The 23,713-nt window shown below is 38.0% G+C and overlaps 1 protein-coding gene across 4 annotated transcripts in view; it reads left to right on the forward strand.

Annotated features, from left to right (window-relative positions):
* The window catches only part of LOC137226572 (sodium channel protein type 1 subunit alpha), a 164,603-nt gene that overhangs the window by 11,131 nt on the left and 129,759 nt on the right, over positions 1–23,713 (forward strand). For 3 of the 4 annotated variants that reach the window (XM_067741672.1, XM_067741675.1, XM_067741674.1), the window contains exon 1: positions 6,788–7,039. The exons of the other annotated variant lie outside the window; for it this stretch is intronic. The gene's annotated coding sequence lies outside the window, so the exon portion shown is untranslated. Of the gene's footprint in view, positions 1–6,787; positions 7,040–23,713 lie in introns of those variants that run through there. 4 annotated transcript variants of the gene reach the window in all.

A 23,713-nucleotide genomic window follows, 5' to 3' on the forward strand; every position in this document is an offset into this window, starting at 1 on the left:
ATGTTTAGGAAATAAAATAATAAAACAGTTCCTGCTCTCAAAGAGATTATGGGGTAGGGTCAGACAATGAGGACGTGCACAGATAAAAGAGGGAGGGGTTGTGGGCAGAGAAGAGGAGGTCTCCAAGCAGAGGAAAGGAAGGAAGCAAAGTACTGAAGATATGATGGCTCCTGGCTTATTTAGGGAAAGGCAAAGAGTTTGTTGTTATGAAAAATGACATTGAGGTTGTCCTCAGTAAATATTGATAGCATACTCTTACACTTTAGCTGGAAAAAAAGACCAAAAATAAACCAGGCCCCCAAATAATAAAAGATTGTAAATTGACATTTACATGGAACACTAGAGTGCTTTTTTCCATTGGGATGTAACTGACATATAACATTGTATTAGCTTTAGGTATACAACATAATGGTTTGATATATGTATATAATGTAAAATGATGGAGTTATTTTAAGAGTGTTGCTTGGATGGTTGTGTAACAGAGGAAGAATAATATTATATGAAATGATAAAAAGTAGTTTTGTAATTTAATACCCATCTTGAAACAATATCACAATGCTGATCTCATCAGATGCTTTATATTTATATATTTAATTTCCCTTTGAGAAATCAGGTTTGTTCATTATTATGTCTTGTCCGTAAAACCTGTTTATTTAGTGTGGGAATACCATTATTTCCTTCTCCACCACCAATGGCTACCTACGTAGCTGAAAGGAAATTGCAGTGAACCTTCCAACAAGAAGTAACTGCCACCCTGGGAATAATCCTCTGTGGATTTATGATTAAATTCTGGCTTTCATTGCTTTGGATGGAATAGCAGGGAAGGAGTGGAGAATCTGGTGATCTGGGAGAATCTGATGATCTCCATCATACTCCCCTCCCTCACTTTCTCACTTTAAAATACAGCATTGTGGTAAGGTAAGAAAAACCCTTACCGTTCATTTTCCTCCACTACCAGAGGGAGAGTTGGGAGTAATTTTAACAATTTTTTAGAAACTTTTAATAAAATTTTGTGTGCCCACAAACACATCGATTCTATAGACATTTGAGAAACATCTTAGAATAAAATTGGCAATAAAAACAATTCCAATTATATAAGGTCAATATATTGTAGGTGATTTAAAAAACTGACTATCTATGAGTGGGAAATCACAAGCCCATACAGCTTTGATTCAGTAAGTTCAAATGGGGGGCCCTCAAATATTTTGGTATCATGTTTGAAAAAATAGCTGATTTTCTTTCCTAGTGGGACATATGGACTTTACTAGTGTTAAATGTTTACCTTCTAGTACCTACAAAATGTTCTGAAACCAAAGGCCAATTTTCTGTTGTTAAGAAATTGTAACTTTAAACTTGCTGAAAAACTCATTAGCTCTAGCCCTCCTAAAAGAGTGCTCTTAATTAAAGTTTATTTATTTATTTATCTAATAGTCAGTAAATTCCACATTTATTTCTGGCTCGTTTTCAAAAGGATAAATTAACCTGAAAAGTTAGATAAGAGTTCATATTTTCTGCTAGGAAGTGATTTCTATTTCTAAAATAGTGGCTGCTAAAGGCACTGTGTTAGTGAATGCTTGGGAGAGAGCAAGGAATTGGTAGTAAATCTTTGCAGAATGCTGCGTGTTCAAAAAGAGGACTGGGAAACTCATACCTATAAAAGCAAAGCCCTGGAGTGGAAAATGATGTTTACCATGGTATCACATTAGTACTGTGCTTTAGCTGAGTTCCATTTTTCAGTCACAGGGGGCAAAGCCAGGGTTTGAAGCCAGGTAATAACACAGTGGTCCTGTGGATTTAGAATCATAAAGTCTGGGTTCATATTCTGACTCTGGTATTTTCTGTCCATGTTGGAATCATTAAATCACTCCATCAGAAGGCCTGTCACCACCCACAGCCTGTGTGGCAACACCACTATATCTAAGGGACACCATCCCAAGGTCAGACCACTGTCCAGACACCAGCATCCTGATCCCTTTCTTTCAAGAAGGAAACCAGCTCAGTGAGCCTAGATTCCCAAACAAATTACAGGAGAATCTAGAAACACTTTCTGCCTTAAAACTCTAATGTCATTTATAACCCTGAACAAGGGAATCCAAAATTCAAAACATAATGGGAAATTTTTGGCCAAAGATCAAGGATGATCCCCTTCTTCCCGCCAGGCCTCAAGTTAATTTAAGAGTTAATTAACACTTTTTGTAAGGCAGCTAAGTAAAATGTTCAGAACTCCAAGAGCTGGACATCAGGCAGCATGTTTTAATAACAAATTTCCTTTATTTTCTACATAAGAAAATATTAAATAATATTCAATAAATATTTAATAAATATTAGTAATAATTGCACTGATTCTTCAGCCTTCTGATGTTGAGCTCTGTCCTTGAACTCTTTCAGAGTTCTCACTGCAGCAGGAGATTCTCCATGCTGTCTCAGTACTAACAGGCAAAAAGACATGGCATGGCTTTTTCCACCAGAGTGACTTCTCTTCCTCTTTAACACCTAAGATTTATTGACAGTGATGATGTCCCATTACAATATTCCTTTTCTGTATTGGGCTCTGAGCAGCGAATTGCTGCCCCTAGCCCTCATGAAAGCTGTGCCACAGGAACAATCCAGTCCTCATGGCAGAGAGGATACCTCAAAGACTAAAGGGCATCTTATGCTTTCATTCTCTTTGCCTTGTTAGGAATTCTCTCATAGGAAAGGCACAGCCCAAGCCTCTTAGCCAGTTTAGTAAGTCCATGTATTCACAGGTTTAAGAAGTATTGTCACATAGGAAAGGGCCAGTACTTTCTTTCCACCTTCTAAGGTGAAATTACAGAGGATCTCCTAGAATGGCTAACATTCAGGGTGGGAAGAAAAGGGGGGGAAATTACCTGCTCATTCTTTGAAACTGGAAACGTAATAGTGGGAAAGAGAAAATTATATCTAAGTAAATTAACTTCCACTCAAAGGTAAATAAAATACAGGACTGGTTCCACAGGGAGTTTAGAATCTGGGAGGCAAATATGTACATAAAACTCTCCCACAAAGCCAAAAGGGACAAGAGCAGTAGTGTTATAAGGGAACACAGATAAAGACTCATTTTAATTTATCTTTTGCCAACTTTTAGGAATATGTGAGTTTAAGTGTATACTATACTAACTTAATAAAAATCTCATACTTTGCCTTTATGCCAGGCCTAATATAAGGAATATTTAAAGTTACCATTGTTGTTAAATTGGCTCAGCTCTGATGAATGAAATGTCTTGTGTACAGAATGACAGGCTACTCGTTAAATATACTCATTGTACAATGGGTGTGATGCCAGCCTTTTTTTTCCCCAGAGTTTGTCAAAATAGGCATTTATTCTCTTACTCCCAATGCTTTCGACTTAACAAATAACCACATTCTGCAAAATAAAACACGAAGTTGTTCTGTAATTAACAAGAGAAAAGAGATTCTACCTACTGAGAAAACAAGAAAGACATTAGAGAAAAAAGAATATGTGACCTAAAACATTGGTAGAATTTTCCATGAACAGATGGAAGGAAGCTCTGTCAAGTGAAGATTATGAACAAAGATACAGAGGTGGAAGGGTGATGCGTGCACTGAAAACAGCATGGCTTTCCATTTATCTGATGTGTCAGAGTAAAGAAACTCAACTAGTAGAGGAATTTGATCTGCTTTGTTCACTGATGTAACTTCTGTATCTGGAAATGTGCCTGGCTTCTAGCTGGTGCTTGAAGAAGTGAATAGGTGAGGTGTCAGATGCCCAAACTATGAGCAGTATTTGAGAGCTCTCAAGGGCTAGGGCATTTGGATTCCTGCAGTCTGAGTGAACTGACTAGGATTCCCTAGGGGAACAGAAACCAAGCTCAGCTAAGCAGCAATGGAGTTTATTTGTGACTATCATGACACCCCAAATCAGGAAAGTATCTTGATTTGGGGAAAGACTAGAGCCAGAAACAGGAAGTCATCAGGAGTTTGCTGGCTCTTTTTAAAAAATTATTTATTTATTAAAAAAAAATTTATACAATTTTTAAAGGTTACTTTCCATTTACAGTTATTGGCTATAGTCCCCATGTTTTACAGTAGTACATCCTTGAGTCTATCTTACAACCAACAGTTTGTACCTCCCACTCCCCCTCTCCCCACCAGTAACCACTATTTTGTTTTCCATATCTGTGGGTCTGCTTCTTTTTATGTTATATTCACTAGTTTGTTGTATTTTTTAGATTCCACGTAGAAGCAATATCATACAGTATTTATCTTTCTCTGTCTGAGTTATTTCACTTAGCATAATGCCCTCCAAGTCCATCCATGTTGCTGCAAATGGCAAAATTTCATTCTTTTTTATGGCTGAGTATACATATATCTCTCACCTCTATCCATCCGTTGATGGGCACGTAGGTTGCTTCCGTGTCTTGGTGATTGTAAATAATGCTGCTATGAACATTGGTGTGCGTGTATCTTTTCAGATTAGTGTTTTTGTCTTTTTCGGATATGTACCCAGGAGTGGTATTGTTGGATCATACAGTAGTTCTAGTTTTGTTTTTTTGAGAAACCTCCATACTGTTTTCCACAGTGCCTGCACCAATTTACATTCCCACCAACAGAGTACAAGCGTTCCCTTTTCTCCACACCCTCATCAACATTTGTTATTTGTAGACTTTTTGATGATTCTGGCTCTGTCTTTTGTCACTATTTCCTCTTCCACACCTGCATGATTCCCTTGTCTCAGCGCCCTGGCCCGCTTGGCCCTGAGTCTGCATTGGGAGGGCGAAGTGGCGCCCACAGCTGCCAGAATCACATGTCGCACCCTTCCCTGTCCTGGTCCTCTGTAGCCAGGAGCCCAGGTTCACCTCTGGGGATCAGGGAGGGAGAGCTGTTGGGAGGATGACTGTTATGAGCAGATACTCAAAAAATTGACCTCTGCAATAAGCAATTAGAAGGCATGAAAGCATGTGGTCAGGGGTGTTCTTATTTTCTCTAAACTATAAGGACCATTCATATGTAACATGTTAGTCTAAAATTTAAAAAAGTACTGCCTGTTAGTTCACATATTTCCCACTTCCTCTTCATCTCTAACATCCTGGTAATTATTTACCAAACATTGGTCCATTGGTCACTGGTCTCTCCAGCTCCTTTCAACATTGCCCAGACTCTACCAGAGACTGAAGAACACTATTTACCTGCACCTCACGACTTGCGGGATCTTAGATCCCCCACCAGGGATTGACCCCGGGCCCCAGCAGTGAAAACACTGAGTCCTAACCACTGGACCACCAGGAGATTCCCTGAATAGCTTTAAGTGTTCATGCTACCTTGGCTAGCTTTTGTGGAAGTATAGGATTTTTGAGCTGGCACAGGAAATGATCTTACTTAATTTTTTTCTTTTATAGATAAGGAGATGGGCCCATGAGTAATTTATAAATAAGGATTAGTAGATATTTTTCGAACAGAGACATGCAAATTACATTCCTGTGATTCTAGAACAGGGAAAGAAAGGAGGCCTTTTGAGTATGTTGTAAAGAACAAATGGACCAAGAGCCTTAGTTTTATTGCTTTGCAAGCTAGGTGTGGCCTTGAATAAATCTCAATAAGGCTCTGAAAACCCTCAGTATTCCCAACTGTATAATGGGAATAATTATAATAATATTAATAGTATCTATCACACTGTCCTATAGTAAGGAATAGAACGATTAAATATTGAAGGTGATGTCATTTAATAAATAGTAAAGCACAGGCAAAATAGTTATCAACAATAAGTGGGTTAGATGGAAGACAACCAGGATGAAATATTTATTGCAAATTATGCCACATGATTAATCTACACATAGTTAATTGTGAGCATATGCAGGACCAAATGCTAAAGACTGCTTCAGTTTTAAAGTACAGTTTGTAACACAGAAAGCTGCACTCTCATCTCCTGGAGTTATAAATAGTTTAGCATGAATTCTCCACTGTTTTAGGAAAACCTGATACACATGGCTTTCATAATTCTATCAATAGGTAATACTTAATTTGAGTCAGAATAGAAATTTGCTTACTAAAACATGTTATTATAACTAAGCTGTAGGTCGTGTCCACAAAATGGGGAAATATATTGCAGTAAAAGATAATAGAACCATAGACAGAGTGGGAGTATAATCTTGTTAACCTCTAATCACAGATGAAGGTGGGGAAACATAAGTTCTCACAGAAGAGTTCAGGGACTTGCTCAAAGGCACATGCTCGTGAGTGCTGAAGTAAAGCTCACATCCTCTCACTCTGGGCTCTTCACTATAACAAACAACCTGCTATTAAAAAACAATATTAAAAATGAGAAAAATTCCAAGTAGATCCCCAATGGAAAGCCATTGATCTGTCATAAAGGGCCTCCCAATTTTCTTCTGGTGGAATAAAAAAGACAAAGTTTTATTCACAAGTTCTAAAATTTGTAAAGATAATAATGATTCAGAGTAGGAATAAAGTAATACTTTTTAACAAAAATTCAAAAACAACACTCAAGTTATTTTCTACACTTGAAAATAGCTATATTTAGTTTTAAACGTTTTCATCTTTCAGTCATTAGGTATTTGATATGATAGAGCAATTAGGAATGAAGGGGAAACAGAGGAAGCAATAGTGAGAGAGTCAAAAGGAAGAGGGAAATGATGAGGCTGAGAGAGAAAAGAGGTTGAGAAATAACACAGAAATCCGGCTGGTGAGAAAATATTTAATGTTTGGCCACTAGATGGCGATGTAATGTAAGGTGCTACCTCGACCTTTTTTTAAAAAAAAAAAAAAACACACAAGCTATTTGCTGATTTGTATTAGGTACCATAGAGTGAGGCGAGGATGAAGCCGAGAGGATACTGCAGAGGTCTCTGGTGCATGTGTGTATGTGTGCGTGTGTATGTTTGTGTATGTGTGTCCTGCCCCAGTGAGACTGCAGCCCTTGTAAATACTTGGTCACCTTTTGCAAGAAGGATCTGAATTGCAACTGAAGGCACGTTGTTATCATCTGGTCTTTGGGAGATGCTCTTCCTCACTGCAGATGGGTAATTTTCCTTTTTATCAGGTAAGCTGTCTGGTTGTTTCGTCGCGATCTTAGGCACGTTCGTTCCGGTTATTTTGGGAAAAAAAGAGCCCGTGGAAATACAGTTTGGGCAGAGCAGGAAGTCCATTTTTGCATGTGAATTCGGACCAGCGGGTCCCCCTCCTCCCTCTGTTCTCCTCCCCTTCCCCTCCCCCCTCCTGTCTCCACCTTCCACGAACTGAAATCAGGTTTGTTTTGCAGTTCAGCATTTTGATACGAGATGGGATTCTTTGGCCTGAAATAGCTTGGCACCTGGCCAGTTCTTGCCTTTGCTTGCCTGCATCCTATTCAAGGTCTCCTTTTGACGCCCCCTCCTCCTTCACTGGTGCTTTAGAACTGGACTAGCCGAGCTGTGAATAGAGGTCGTAGTATTCCTAAGGATGGAGCAAAAATTAGATCTCAGTGTTAACCCCACAGGAAGAAGGAAGGCAGCGGGACAGCTGCTGGGGTCGGAGCACTGCAGGGCTTTGAGGCTCCTATGGCAAAGGCTGGGCTTTTGAGAAGGAAAGCCTCATGCCTTGGATCAGAAGGGGACAATGATTTAATCTCTGTAACTCCGATTGAGCAGGCTAACAAAGGAGCTGGAGGGTAGTGGGAAAGAATCCGTTGTTCCTGGAATGCCAAATGGGAAAGGTTGAGTTACTGTTAATTGCACAGAGGTCACTGTCCGCGGTGATGCTGCAGATGCTGTTCAGTTTCCAGTGTGAACCGTCTTGCTTTTCCAAACAGCACAAAAAAAAATGTCTCTGGGTGGACGTGAGGCTTTTTCAGAGGTCTTTGTTACCATGGATCCCCTCTCTCCTACCTGTTTGAGGTATTTGTTTAAAGGCACTCCCCATTCCCCCGCCGCCTTTACTTCCCTCATTTCTTTTTGTTCCCTTCAGTGACTTCATGACAATTGTCACTCCTCTTTAGCAAATCAGTCCAAAAAGAGTTGTGTTAGGTGCGTTTTCACATGTCCCATGAAATGATTAAAGCCAAAGTAGGGTAACATTCTCTCCATATGTGCATGTGACTAAATATTTCTGAGGTGCAGTAGCAAACTTGCGAATTGCCGAATGCTGTTGCTATCACACCTATAAAATGTGGCCCCTTTTTTCTATGGATTTCCAGGTTCACGTGGTATTTCTGATGTGCTAGTGTAGTAACGGAACATATTTCTCCATTAAGCACTTTCAATCATCCCAAGAGGCTGATGCCAAACAGAAATAGGAAAATTCCATGCTGAGGTTGGTGATCCCTGCTCTCATTTCTCCAGTCCAGTTGGCAGGTCGCTTACCTTTCCTATTTGCTGCAATACCTGCCACGCCAGGGTGATGCATCTTGGAGCTCCTGCACGTTCACCAGTGTCTGACACTTTTCTTTCCCCTCATTTGTGCATTTGGGAAGCTGAACAACTCCGGTGAAAAACTTTTAAGCCTCTCCTTTGCGGCTGCTGCTTTTGTAATTGCTGTCAAGCCACCGCATCCCTCTTGAGCAGTGTTGTAATTTAGGCCTTCCTCCACAAAGCTCCTTGAAGAGATTTTTAGATGGTGTCTATTTTAGGAACATAATGTGTAGACAGGAATGGATGGCCACTGAGATTTACAGGAAAACAATTTCGTGGAGAGGGTGAGGTAACGTTATAAACCACCAGCACAGAGCATCAGTGGCTGGTTATAGCACATGAACTGAGCAAGGGAATTAGTTTCCAAGAAACTCACTGTAGCTCATTTGTATGGCTTTTTTTTCTTTCTTCCCTCTTCACATTGCTGGTCTGTTTTTTCAAATATCTCTCTAGGCGGCCAGTATGTCCGGAATGGTCATACTGGTAAAAATAATATGCTGGATTTTGCTGTCAATACTAATAGTCTCCGTTTACATGGCCCCCTCCTGCTGGGAAATTTGGTATCTGGAGACTCATTTATTAGGGCAGTTTCCCTTTAAGTCATGGTTGAGAGGTTTTCTCCATGTATGGGAGGGGAGGGGAAGGCACAATTGGAGGCCTAATTAATTATACAGTATCCGGGAAGGCACTGGGGATCTCAGCCAGGATTCGGCTTTACCAACCAGTGATACCAGGGGCAAAGGGACAGACCAGAGACCCAGAAGTAAACGATTGCCAGCAACACAGGGAATGAAAACTCTGGAATCGCACAAGAGGAGTCCAGTAAGAAACATTCTAGTTCCTTGTGTAGAGGGCACTGATTCAGAGAGGAAAAACGGAAGAGCATCTTCTCTGGTTGTTGCAGACAAGGAAGGGAAAAATTGGGGGTTCTTTTGAGGTTGCCTCTAGGATGTTACAGGCAAAGCACTCCTCACGGGTTTATATTTGTATGAGCTCACACAGGGACGCATCCCTGCAAATTTTAGCCTGGGGTCCCATACAAGGTATTATTTTCCTCCTGGGTAGTTCGAGAGGCCTAACCCATCATTCCCTCCCTGTAAATACCAAGAGCATAGACCCGATCTCCCAGCGACCTGTGAAGTGGAGGTAGGGGGCTGCAGGAAGAGATTATAGGGAGGGTGGAGACAGAGTGACAATCCCAGCTATTTGGGGCTGGGATCTGTGAAGTAATCACTTCCCTTTGAAATTCTGATTAGTCAATTAAGCATGTTTCACAGATCAATTTAGATGATACTGCTCTAGGGTAGGGGAGGGGAAGAGATTGATTCTCAGAGCAACTATGGTCAGAAAAACAATGTTCAAGAGGTGCAGAAAGTAATTTTTATCTGAATGAGGTGAGAGAAAAGCATTCTGGGAAGAGGGAAGGGAGAAGACACAAGTCCCAAAGGGCACAGTGTCTGACAGGTATAAGGAATGGCACCTGCCTCATGAGTGATCACGAGAGCAGAAGAAATGGAAGGAAATGGGGCCAGATCTGTGGAGTCTCAGTGAGTGTGCTTAGGGCTCTAATTGTCCCTGGCGTTTATAAAAAACATATCCAGGAGCAATGTCAAGTCAATTTAAGTCCCATATTTAATGATAAGTTACTAGGTTAAAAAAAAAAAACTAAGCCAAGTCATTTTCACACATACACAAAGTTTTAACCATTTGTAAAGTTCTGTGAAAAATGCCATAGTTCCTGGTATGCAGTGAAAGTGGCTTAAAAGTAGTTAAAAGACACTCTTTGGTGGAAAAAATAAAAAACCTGTTTGAATGAGATCATTGGTTAGATTGCTATAAACTATCAGTTAAAATAAAAAGCAGCCCCTGTCACCCAGTCAGTCTTGCTTGCACTTGAGGACTTTCCCCCTGAAATGACCAAACTGAGGAGGTGTGGGCTGGGAGTGGACATTAAGGATGGAAGCCGGTCTGTACCTCCCCTAGAGGGGTCACGACACAGTAGGTGTTGAGAGGGTTTGAACAAATCATTTTTTTGCAAATGAATTCATATTAATGGGATTTAAAAACAATACGGTAAAACACAAGCATCAGCTCTCGTGTTTATCTGTATTAAACCTTTCGTTGTTATATTTCTGTTTCAAAATTCACATTCTAATGGTTTATCTTTTTATTGCCTGACTATTTGCTCCCACTCTCTCAGTCACCTGCTAACACTCCTTTCTAGCAAATGTGAGTTTCTCTTCTAACTTAGAATAAACCTTGCTTCTTAGTTTATCCCTGTAAATGGTGAAAAGTCCTTGCCTCTCATATGGCCTCTTCCTCCTTTGATGCTCCACCTACAACCTCGGCTTTAATTTTGATGAAGTGTCTATAATCTTTGGCTTTAATTTTTTTCTTCTGTCACTTGTGTTTTTGATGTCATATATAAGAAACCATTGCCTAATCGAACGTCATGAAAATTTACTTCTCTTTCTTCTCTATGAGTTTTACAGTTTTATCTCTTACATTTAGGGCTGTGATCTATTTCAAGTCAGATTTCATATGTAATATGAGGTAGGGGTCCAACTTCATTCTTTTGCACGTTGACATCCAATTGTCCCAGCACCATTTGTTGAAAAGACTATTCTTTCCCCATTGAATTGTCTTGTTTATCTTGTTGGCCATGCCATATTTAAGTGTGTCTGTGTTTTTAGCATGTTACTATTAGCAATAATTTCATATGCTGGGTACTAGGGGTGACTTTTTTCTTTAAAAATGAGCAGTAAGATTCTCCCTTCTGGAGAATCCATATAACTTTAAAGTATGAAAAAATTGTCCCATATGCCTTTAACTGTTAAATGCTTTTTTGACCTAACTTCATGTCAAATTTTTTTATTATAATTGAAAGCATACTCATTAATGACTCTACTGGAAATTTAAGGAGATGGTATAGAGTTCAGTAATGAGCTAACATTTTGGGAGAAAGATTACTTACTAATTATTTTAAAGAAAATCTCTACTGTATTGCATGTGCTCTCCCAAACTTATACAAACGTTATCTGTATAATATATGTAGCTAGTCTGCTCTTGCTTTCTAAGCACCGTTGAGGGGAAAACATTGAACTTGAGGTGGAGGTGTGCCTTTCAAATAGGGTTACTTGTTGTATGAGTTTGTCGAGGCTTCCATAACGAAGTACCACAGACCTGATACCTTAAACAACAGAAATTTATTTCTCACAGTTCTGGAGGTTAGAAGTTCAAGATAAGTTGTCTGCAGGCTTTTTTTTTTTTTTCTGAAGTCTTTCTCCTTGACTTGCGGATGGCAGCCTTCTCGCTGGGTCCTCATATTGTTTCGTGTGTGTGTGCGTGTGCATGTGCGGGCATTCCTAGTGTCTCTTTTTGTGTCCAGATTTCTTCTTATCAGGGCACCAGTAAGATTGTAATAGAGGCCATCCTAATACATTTTAATTTAATTCCCTCTTTAAAGGCCCTATCTCCCAGTACAGTCACATTCTGAGGTTCTAGGGGTTAGGGCTTCAACACATGAATTTTGAAGGGGTCACAGTGCAGCCAATAGCAGTCGTCTTTGGCTATACTTATGACTGCTAAAATAATGAGCAAAGATGATTGAAACTGATAAGTCATTTTTTATTGTCAATGAAATTGTTGTTGTTGTTAATGGTAGTCTTTCATTATTCATGCCTTCTTCCCACTGGATAATATGGAGTTGTCTGTGTGTTTGTTAATAGTCAAATAAAGGCAATTAATGAGGTTTGCATTTAACGAGACAAGATGAATAATAAAGTCCACAGAAGTAAAATGGCAGTGACATTGATTCCACTTGTATATCTACAATGTCATGTTCATTTTCACAATCTATGATAAGTTTACTAAGCTAAGGCTCTTATTTGTTTCAATGAGAAAAGTGACAAAAAGTGATATAAAATATTAGGTATTCAGGAGAAACATAAATAAAATAATTAATTTCAAAGTGTTTCAAGTAACCTCAGTTTCATTTGGGACACACCTAAGACTCTGAGACTGAGGTTAATTTAAGTATACGAGTAATGTCTTGTAAAGTTACTACAGCTCACGTACTCGAGGGATAGCTAAAATGTAGACACTGGAAATGACAGGAGTAAGGAAAACTATGACAGTCAGGTAGCCCAGATTTTGGACTTTTTGGTGGTTTCTGCAACAAGCTGTTATCTTCTGAAATGAATCAGTTCAACTGTTTTCAGTTTTGTTTTTTTTTTAAACATTCAGATTTAAGATTAAAATTCCAGGAAGTGACCATCTGATTGGTCACAGTTAGTTGTGACTCTGTCCCTTTAGTTAAGGGTGAACTGGGTCCCTTGACTGACAGTCCCACCAAACTATTCCCTATTTGGAAAGAGTGATTCCACCAAACAAAACTGAAAACAATCTACATACACAATGTTACAAGAAAGGTTAAATAAATCATCGTCCATGCAAATAATGAGATCTTATAGAGCTTCCATATTTTAAGGAGTGTTTACTTCCATGCAAAATTATTCAGGATATAATGGTACATAAAAAAGTACCATAAAAACATAGATATCTAGTATTTCAATGGAATTTCTAGATTTCAGTGGAAAACAAAAAAAGTATATTTTGCACAGAAAAAAAAAAACCTGGAAATAATGTGATAGTTATCTCCAGTTTATGGCATTGCAATTTCAATTTTCTTTTGTAAAAATTTTCTTTTAAAAAAATAAAATATTACATCTTATTTTTCTAATAACAAATTAATACATGCTAATTACATAAAGCAAAAAAGAAAGTATTAAAGAATAAATGATAAAATGACCCCTACAATGAAAAATTATCAGTGGTAATAATTTATTTTACATAACAAAGTATTTTTTGTACAAATTCTCTAAAATAAGCATGTATTGCTTTCAAAATCAGCATAAAAGTTAGCATACATTACTTTTCAAATGGAAATGGGTTAGTCTATTTTGTACAAAGATGTGTATTGTATCTCTAATCAAAATAGTAAACTCAAAGTTATTTAGGGAACAGTTGAATATTTGAATATTTCATCAGCCCAAAACTCCTCTATATATTATGTATAATATAGTATTTTTGAAAAATTTATAACAAATAGATTACCTTTGGGAAAGGATCTAACATAAAGTTAGTTTTGAAGTGTCAAAAGGGTATTGTCCAGAAAATTGTGTAATTTGGTAATATAACTTCTCCCTTTAGAATTCAGCAAAATTTGGAGAAAGTCATCTTATATTCTTGGAGCATCTACTATTTTCAATGGATTGTTTTAGTAAGAACTGACCTCAGATTGAGAACTAAGAACAAACAAACAGAAATCCCTGTAAATACTGACAAGTATGTACATAAATTTTTACCTATTTAGAATAAAGCTTCTCAAACTGGGAAAATCAAGTTATAAGGTTATCATCATTACCAAATAGAATGATGACAAGAGTAAATTAACAGTTTACACTATTGAGCCAGAGGTGGCAGGTTGGAGCAGTGAAGGTAATTATTAGTATTTGTTGCATTTAGAGATGTGAAGTTATTTGTGTTGAAAGTGTAGTGGGAGGGATCTGTGTGAAGAGGAAGAGATGGTTAATGACAAGCCTTAGGTGACAATATCAGATTATTTTTTTAACATCTTTATTGGAGGATAATTGCTTTACATTGTTATGTTAGTTGCTGCGGTATAACAAAGTGAATCAGCTATACGTATACATATATCCCCATATCCCCTCCCTCTTTTTTTTTTTTTTTACATCTTTATTGGAGTATAATTGCTTTACAATGGTGTGTTAGTTTCTGCTTTATAACAAAGTGAATCAGTTATACATGTACATATGTTCCCATATCTCTTTCCTTGTGCATCTCCCTCCCTCCCACCCTCCCTACCCCACCCCTCTAGGTGGCCACAAAGCACCGAGCTGATCTCCCTATGCTATGCGGCTGCTTCCCACTAGCTATCTATTTTACATTTGGTAATGCATATATGTCAATGCCACTCTCTCACTTCGTCCCAGATTACCCTTCCCCCTCCCCATGTCCTTAAGTCCACTCTCTAGTTCTGCATCTTTATTCCTGTCCTGCCCTTAGGTTCTTCAGAACCACTTTTTTTTAAGGTTCCATATATATGTGTTAGCATATGGTATTTGTTTTTCTCTTTCTGACTTACTTCACTCTGTGTGACAGATTCTAGGTCCATCCATCTCACTACAAACAACTCAGTTTCATTTCTTTTTATAGCAGAGTAATATTCCATTGTATAAATGTGCCACATCTTCTTTATCCATCCATCTGTCGATGGACACTTAGGTTGCTTCTATGTCCTGGCTATTATAAATAGTGCTGCAATGAAAATTGTGATACATGACTCTTTTTGAGTTATGGTTTTCTCAGGGTATATGCCCAGTAGTGGGATTGCTGAGTCATATGGTAGTTCTATTTTTAGTTTTTTTAAGGAACCTCCATACTGTTCTCCATAGTGGCTGTATCAATTTACATTCCTACCAACAGTGTAGGAGGTTTCCCTTTTCTTCACACCCTCTCCAGCATTTATTGTTTATAGATTTTTTGATGATGGCCATTCTGACTCGTGTGAGGTGATACCTCATTGTAGTTTTGATTTGCATTTCTCTAATGATTAGTGATGTTGAGCATCCTTTCATGTGTTTATTGACAATCTGTATATCTTCTTTGGAGAAATGTCTATCTAGCTCTTCTGCCCATTTTTGGATTGGGTTGTTTGTTTTTTTGATATTAGGCTGCATGAGCTGCTTGTATATTTTGGAGATGAATCCTTTGTCAGTTGCTTCATCTGCAAATATTTTCTCCCATTCTGAGGGTTGTATTTTCGACTTATTTATGGTTTTCTTTGCTGTGCAAAAGCTTTTAAGTTTCATTAGGTCCCATTTGCTCTTTTTTTTTTTTTTTTTTTTGTGGTACGCGGGCCTCTCACTGCTGTGGCCTCTCCCGCCACGGAGCACAGGCTCCAGACGCACAGGGTCAGCGGCCATGGCTCACGGGCCCAGCCGCTCCGCAGCACGTGGGATCCCCCCGGACCGGGGCACAAACCCTTGTCCCCTGCATCGGCAGGCGGACTCTCAACCACTGCGCCACCAGGGAAGCCCACTCATTTTTGTTTTTATTTCCATTTCTCTAGGAGGTGGGTCATAAAGGATCTTGCTGTGATTTATGTCATAGAGTGTTCTACCTATGTTTTCCTCTAAGAGTTTTATAGTGTCTGGCCTTACATTTAGGTATTTAATCCATTTTGAGTTTATTTTTGTGTATGGTGTTAGGAAGTGGAGTGTTCTAATTTCATTCTTTTACATGTAGCTGTCCAGTTTTCCCAGCACCACTTATTGAAGAGGCTGTCTTTTCTCCATTGTATATTCTTGCCTCCTTTATCAAAGACATGGTGACCATATGTGCGTGAGTTTATCTCTGGGCTTTCTGGCATGTTCCATTGATCTATATTAGGTGTTAGATCTTCTCTAAATGCTTGATAAAATTCGCCTGTGAAACCATCTGTCCTGGGATTTTGTTTGTTGGAAGATTTTTAATCACAGTTTCAATTTCAGTGCTTGTAATTAGTCTGTTTATATTTTCTATTTTTTCCTGGTTCAGTCTTGGAAGGTTGTGCTTTTCTAAGAATTTGTCCATTTCTTCCAGGTTGTCCATTTTATTGGCATATAGTTGCTTGTAGTAATCTCTCATGATCCTTTGTGTTTCTGCAGTGTCAGTTGTTACTTCTCCTTCTTCATTTCTAATTCTGTTGGTTTGAGTCTTCTCACTTTTTTTCTTGATGAGTCTGGCTAATGGTTTATCAATTATGTTTATCTTCTCAAAGAACCACCTTTTAGTTTTATCATTTCCTCCATTTCTTTTTCATTTATTTCTGATGTGATCTTTTTGATTTCTTTCCTTCTGCTAACTTTGGGGTTTTATTGTTCTCCTTTCTCTAATTGCTTTAGGTGTAAGGTTAGGTTGTTCATTTGAGATTTTTCTTGTTTCTTGAGGTAGGATTGTACTGCTATAAACTTCCCTCTTAGAATGGCTTTTGCTGCATCACATAGGTTTTGGGTCATCGTGTTTTCATCGTCATTTGTTTCTAGGTATTTTTTGATTTCCTCTTTGATTTCTTCAGTGATCTCTTGGTTATTTAGTAGTGTATTGTTTAGCCTCCATGTGGTTTTTTTTTTTTTACAGTTTTTTTCCTGTAATGGATATCTAGTCTCATAGTGTTGTGTTTGGAAAAGATGCTTGATACGATTTTAATTTTCTTAAATTTACCGAGGTTTGATTTGTGACCCAAGATATGATCTATCCTAGAGAATGTTCCATGAGCACTTGAGAAGAATGTGTATTCTATTGTTTTTGGATGGAATGTCCTATAATATCAATTAAATCCATCTTGTTTAATGTCTCATTTAAAGCTTGTGTTTCCTTATTTATTTTCATTTTGGTTGATCTGTCCACTGGTGAAAATGGGGTGTTGAAGTCTCCTACTATTATTGTGTTACTGTCGATTTCCGCTTTTATGGCTGTTAGCATTTTCCTTATGTAATGAGGTGCTTCTATGTTGGGTGCATAAATATTTACAATTGTTATATCTTCTTCTTGGAATGATCCCCTGATCATTATGTAGTGTCCTTCTTTGTCTCTTCTAATAGTCTTTATTTTAAAGTCTATTTTGTCTGATATGAGAATTGCTACTCCAGCTTTATTTTGATTTCCATTTGTATGGAATGTCTTTTTCCATCCCTGGACTTTCAGTCTGTATGTGTCCCTAGGTCTGAAGTGGATCTCTTGTAGAAAGCATATATACAGGTCTTGTTTTTATATCATTCAGCCAGTCTATGTCTTTTGGTTGGAGGATTTAATCCATTTATATTTAAGGTAATTTTCGATATGTATGTTCCTATTACCGTTTTCTTAATTGTTTTGGGTTTGTTATTGTAGGCCGTTTCCTGCCTGGAGAAGTTCCTTTAGCATTTGTTGTAAAGCTGGTTTGGTGGTGCTGAATTCTGTTAGCTTTTGCTTGTCTGTAAAGGTTTTAATTTCTCCATCGAATCTGAATGAGATCCTTGCTGGGTAGAGTAATCTTCGTTGTAGGTTTTTCCCTTTCATCACTTTAAATATGTCCTGCCATTCCATTCTGACTTGCAGAGTTTCTGCTGAAAGATCAGCTGTCAACCCTATGGAGATTCCATTGTATGTTATTTGTTGCTTTTCCCTTGCTGCTTTCAATATTTTTTCTCTGTATTTAATTTTTGATAGTTTGTTTAATACGTGTCTTGGTGTGTTTCTCCTTGGATTTATCCTGTATGGGACTCTGCACTTCCTGGACTTGATTGACTATTTCCTTTCCCATATTAGGGAAGTTTTCAACTATAATCTCTTCAAATATTTTCTCAGTCCCTTTCTTTTTTCTCTTCTTCTTCTGAGACCCCTATAATTCGAATGTTGGTACATTTAATGCTGTTCCCGATGTCTGTGAGACTGTCCTCAATTCTTTTTATTCTTTCTTCTTTATTCTGCTCTGTGGTAGTTATTTCCACTATTTTATCTTCCAGGTCACTTATCCATTCTTCTGCCTCAGTTATTCTGCTATTTATTCCTTCTAGAGAATTTTTAATTTTATCTATGATGTTGTTCATCATAGTTTGTTTGCTGTTTAGTTCTTCTAGGTCCTTATTAAACGTTTCTTGTATTTTCTCCATTCTATTTCCAAGATTTTGGATCATCTTTACTATCGTTACCCTGAATTCTTTTTCAGGTAGACTGCCTATTTCGTCTTCATTTGTTTGGTCTGGTGGGTTTTTACCTTGCTCCTTCATCTGCTGCATATTTCTCTGTATTCTCATTTTGCTTAACTTACTGTGTTTGGGTTTTCCTTTTTACAGGTTGCATGTTCGTAGTTCCCATTGTTTTTGGTGTCTGCCCCCAGTGGGTAAGGTTGGTTCAGTGGGTTGTGTAGGCTTCCTGGTGCAGGGGACTGTTGCCTTTGTTCTGGTGGATGAGTCTGGATCTTGTCTTTCTGGTGGGCAGGACCGCATCTGGTGGTGTGTTTTAGGGTGTCTGTAAACTTATTATGATTTTAGGCAGCCTCTCTGCTAATGGGTCGGTTTGTGTTCCTGTCTTGCTAGTTGTTTGGCATGGGGTGTCCAGCACTGGAACTTTTGGTCATTGAGTGGAGCTGGGTCTTAGCATTGAGACAGAGATCTCTGGGAGAGTTCTCGCCGATTGATATTTTGTGGGACTGGGAGGTCTCTGGTGGACCAATGTCCTGAACTTGGCTTTCCCACCTCAGAGGCCCAGGCCTGAAAGCCAGCGGAACACAAAGACCCTGTCAGCCACACGGCTTTTGGGAAGTCTGAGGTCTTCTGCCAGCATTCAGTAGGTGTTCTGTAGGAGTTGTTCCACATGTAGATGTATTTTTGATGTATTTGTGGGGAGGAGGGTGATCTCCACATCTTACTCCTCTGCCATCTTGAAGGTCCTCTCTCTTCCCACCTCCTGTTGCTAGTGGATCCACATTTCATCTGGAAAGGACATAAATCTGGCAATCTCACTTCAGGCCTAGCCCATCCACCTTTTTGCCCTTTGTGCTTAGTCTGTTTCACTAGCTCATAGCTGGCCCCATGCAGAGGCCTTGCTATCGGCCCTTCAGACTAGAGTTCCTCATTAAATGGCAGAGCCAGCACCTCAGCTCGGGGCTATCTAGATTATTTTAAAGCACATATTAATAATTAAAAAATTACAGACAAATATTGAATAAAAAGGAACTAGAGTTCAGTGTTTCTAAGTGTATATTCAAAGAGGAGGGAAAACTAAGAGAATTCTGTCACATGAAATATTTCAATCTAAGAAATTCAGTGGATTTGAAAATCCTGGAAAGAGTTACTTTGAGACTTGACAGATGTTCCCAGGCAGCAGTTTTGATATTACCCTGGAATGTGATATGCCATTTACAAAGGCCAGATATTTTGGGCTATGTATGTCAGTGTGTTGGTACAAAACCAAAGAGGCAACAGACTGGTTTCAGGTCTAGAATACCATAATTTCTGTGCTGCCTGGCCCTTGGTGTTTCAGGATTTGGGTGATTTGAGGAGTCTGGCAGACTGCACAGCAATATTTAAGGCATTCAGAGGATTATAGATCAACCTGTATGAATGAAGACAAGAGTGTCCTTTGAAGAAATTCCGAAAAGGAAGTTTGGACATAGTAAAAAAGTTAAATAGAAATCAGTAAGCAAAGAAAAGAAGAGGGTGATCTCCATAAAACTCTCTATAAGGTGACAAATAATGGAATCTCAGATTTCTCTTCTCTGGAGCCAAAATTTTTCTTGCTCTCCCTTACTCTCATTTTTTTTTCATTACTAGGCATTTTGTTTTATCCTCGGGTTTTACATTTCATTTCTGACCCTCCCTCCATTCAGTGGGTTATGTGAAAATATTTCCACAGTAGTGTTCTCAGTATGTTCAGAACCTTTGATGCATATAGAATGTAGTCCAAAAAATAGAAAAATTATTAACACAATTTCAGCAGTTATTTTCAAAGTATGGTCCATAGACCTCCTTGAGTTCTCTTGAAACCTTTTAGGGTGTCCCTCAGGGCAAGAGTATTTTCATAAGAAAAAACATTTTTTGCCTTTTTCACCATATTGACGTTTGCACTTAGGGTGCAAGAGCAATTAAAACTCTTAGCCTTGGGCTTCCCTGGTGGCGCAGCGGTTGAGAGTCCGCCTGCCGATGCAGGGGACGCGGGTTCGTGCCCGGGTCCGGGAAGATCCCACATGCCGCAGAGCGGCTGGGCCCGTGAGCCATGGCCGCTGGGCCTGCGCGTCCGGAGACTGTGCTCCGCAGCAGGAGAGGCCGCAGCAGTGAGAGGCCCACATACCGCAAAAAGAAAAAGAAAAACAAACAAACAAAAAAACAAAAAAACGCTTAGCCTTAACACTTATCAAGACAAAGGCACCAAACTGTACTAGTAGTTGTGGTATTCTTCAGTACCATTCACCCCCAGTAAAAATAAGTAAGTAAATATATAAGTAAAATTAAAAGCCAGTTTTACTAAACATGAAGCAGGAAAAGGTATTGATTCTATTTCATCTAGATACATAAGTACACTTGTTTTAAATGTTCTGTGTGCTGAAATGGGAAGTACGCATAAAAAATAGCTTCCACGGGCTTCCCTGGTGGCGCAGTGGTTGAGAGTCCGCCTGCCGATGCAGGGAACACGGGTTCGTGCCCTGGTCCGGGAAGATCCCACATGCCGCAGAGAGGCTAGGCCCATTAGCCATGGCCGCTGAGCCTGAGCATCTGGAGCCTGTGGCCACCACAGTGAGAGGCCCGCGTACCGCAAAAAAAAAAAAAAAAGCTTCCACAAACCAAGGTATGATGATGATTGACTCAAAAAAAAAGCACTTGTGTAATTATTTGAGTTGCAAGCTGAATTAGCCAGTTTTCTATGGAACACCATTTTTACTTGAAAAAATGACTGACAGACAAATTGTGGTTACCTAGACTTGGATATCTGGCAGATGAATTTTTGAAATTGAGTGAAGTGAGCCTGTCATTTCAAGAAAAATAACTGAGGATATTTGTTACCAAGGACAACATTTGAACATTCAAGAGAAAAATTAGAACTTTGGAAAGCTTGTATCTGCCACCATAAGTTCAACAGCTTCTCAAGATTTAAAGGATTTTCTGATGTGATGAGTGGTGATATTAACAAACATTTCAAAGATCTGCATAACTCAGTCAACCAATATTTTACAAATGAGCAGTGCATAATGATACAAAATCACACATGGATAATAGATCCATTCAAAGTGCAAGATAAAGCAACAGACTTTAATGTAGCAGAGTACAAGTTCATTGATATGGTTTTGGATTCCATTTGCCTAGTTTTGGTAGACTATCAAAGAAGACTATTCACAAGACTATTATTGAATATGTATTGAAATATATATTGAATATATTCAATATATTAAACATATATTGAAAAAGCTGTTAAAATTTTTCAACTACATATCCATGTGAGGCCAGATTTTCTTCATCCAAATGTAAATTATAACATTGAATTCAGAAGCAAATTTAAGAACCTAGACATTAAGCCAGATATTAAAGAGATTTAAAAGTTTATAAAATATAGTAAAGTAATAAAAATAAAATAAATAAAAAATATTTTTAAAATCTCAGTAGATTTTTTCTTTTAGGGCTATGATTATTTTTCACCTAAAATATTATTTAACATGCTATTACTTTCTTATTGTTATTTATAAATTAATTAATAAGTATTTTCATGAGTTCTCTATTTTAATTTCTAATATAGTAAATGTTAATAAACTTAACCCATATAAACAAAAGCTTTTGGGGGTCCTCATAATATTAACAATATAAAGAGGTCCTGAGACCAAAAATTTATATGACAAGGACGAATTTGATAATTCATCTTATTCTGTGGTATATTTATGTCTGTTACACTGTGGACATGCCTTAGTTGAAATTATTATAATGCAGGTAACTGAGTCCCTTGAAGTTATGCTGAATAAGGAAAATATTTATCATATTATACTCGTGTGTTTGCCATTACTGTAATATGAGCTGCACATATCAGTTTAACTCAGTAAGTTCTAGTAAAAGTAAGTAAAAAGTGTTGCAAAGCAAATCAGATATTATGAAAGATAAATGTTCCATTACTTGTTTGGGTTTTCATCATCCCTCAACTAAAACAATGTACAATTTTTCTATTGGCCTTTTTTCAAGTACCCACCTTTCCTTCTTAGAATCTGCCCTCCACACAGTCACGAGTGACCTAACAGACACATCAAATCTCCACTGTTTATAAGCGATGTCCAGGGGTAAAAGCCCAGTTTCTTCAGGATGGCTGGCTTCTGTGAGCTGTTGAGGTTTATGTCTTCCCCATGGTCTATCTACTCTACTATGAGTCCTGCAGAAATAACTGTGCTTCTGTGCATATCTGAAGCTGCTTCTGTCTCCAAGCCTCTGCTACTGCTTCTTTCTCTGCCTGAAAAGCCACGATCTCTTCTTCCCTCAAGAATGATTCATTTCCTTTCTGTGCTATGGCTGTGCCCAGTACAGACTTCGATAATAGCACCAACTGCACTTTACTGTGCTTATTTCTCAGCCTCCCTAAGCTGTACTGTGCCTTCTCTGCAGTACGGTGCCATCTATTTTCTGATGTGACTAAGGATCATCATCACTGCCTAGTTCAGTTTGGGAGGCACCTAAGTACTCAATAGATGTTTGCTAAATGAAAATGAGACGAAACAAAAACATTTCAGGGTAACCTTTAATATCTGACAATTCTATACTTTAAATGATGTTCTTATAAATACCATTTTTGTAAAAATATGCTTAAGAAGCACATAATAATTTTAATATTTTTATGCAAATTCCAAAATCCTATCACAGAGCCCATTTATGCTATGATTAAACACTCCTTTTCAAAGTAATTCTGAATATGTTTTATTTTCTTATTTTTAACTTTAGATTTTATGATGATTCAATTCTGAGAAATTCTATTACTTCTCTTTTAATCATTGGGAGTCATACTTTGGTTGTTGCTTGAGTCAAATTTTTTAAAAAATTATCCAATTATTAGCTTTTTATAGTTATAAAAATTAGTAATAGTTATTACAGAGAACTTAGAATATTTTAAAAGTATAAAGAAAGTAATATTTGCAATCTTATAATCTTTTATGTGATGTTTTACCCATAAGAATAATAAGGTATTGCTTTTGATATTTAATATTTTCCTGTAAATAATTTTTATTTTTGTTGTTTTTCGGGATTTTGTTTTGTTGTTTCTTGGGCTTCCTATGGTGGTTTGCAATTTTTAACCTATCAGATGTTATATCTTAAACATCTTTTTCATGCTGTCAAAAATAATTCAAAAAGATAGTTTTAATGGCTCCATAATATTCCATCATAGTGTTTTACATTTGTTTCATTATTCCAACGGTCATAGAAATTTAGTTTCTTTCTAATTGGATAATTACTTTTGAGGTAAACTTAAATAAAACATTAAAAATACCAAGCATTTTACATTTCTATTAATAGTCATTAGATCTTTTGTTGTATAAAACAGAGCCAAAAACTTATGCTTTTCTTGATTAGGAAACAGAACTCCCACAATGTCCACATAGTGCACACAAGAAGAAGGTACAGTCAACTAACACTTACATGTGAGACAAACAATTTCAGGTGCGTGGTTGTGTGCAGTGGGCTCCTTAGCTTTCACCTTTGGTTCTTCCTGGTCCCCACTGAGAGTAGAGGTTGAAAATAGGGCTTGGCTCACTGCTTATA

The sequence above is a fragment of the Pseudorca crassidens genome, chromosome 6, assembly GCF_039906515.1.
Source record: "Pseudorca crassidens isolate mPseCra1 chromosome 6, mPseCra1.hap1, whole genome shotgun sequence".
Lineage (NCBI taxonomy): Eukaryota > Metazoa > Chordata > Mammalia > Artiodactyla > Delphinidae > Pseudorca > Pseudorca crassidens.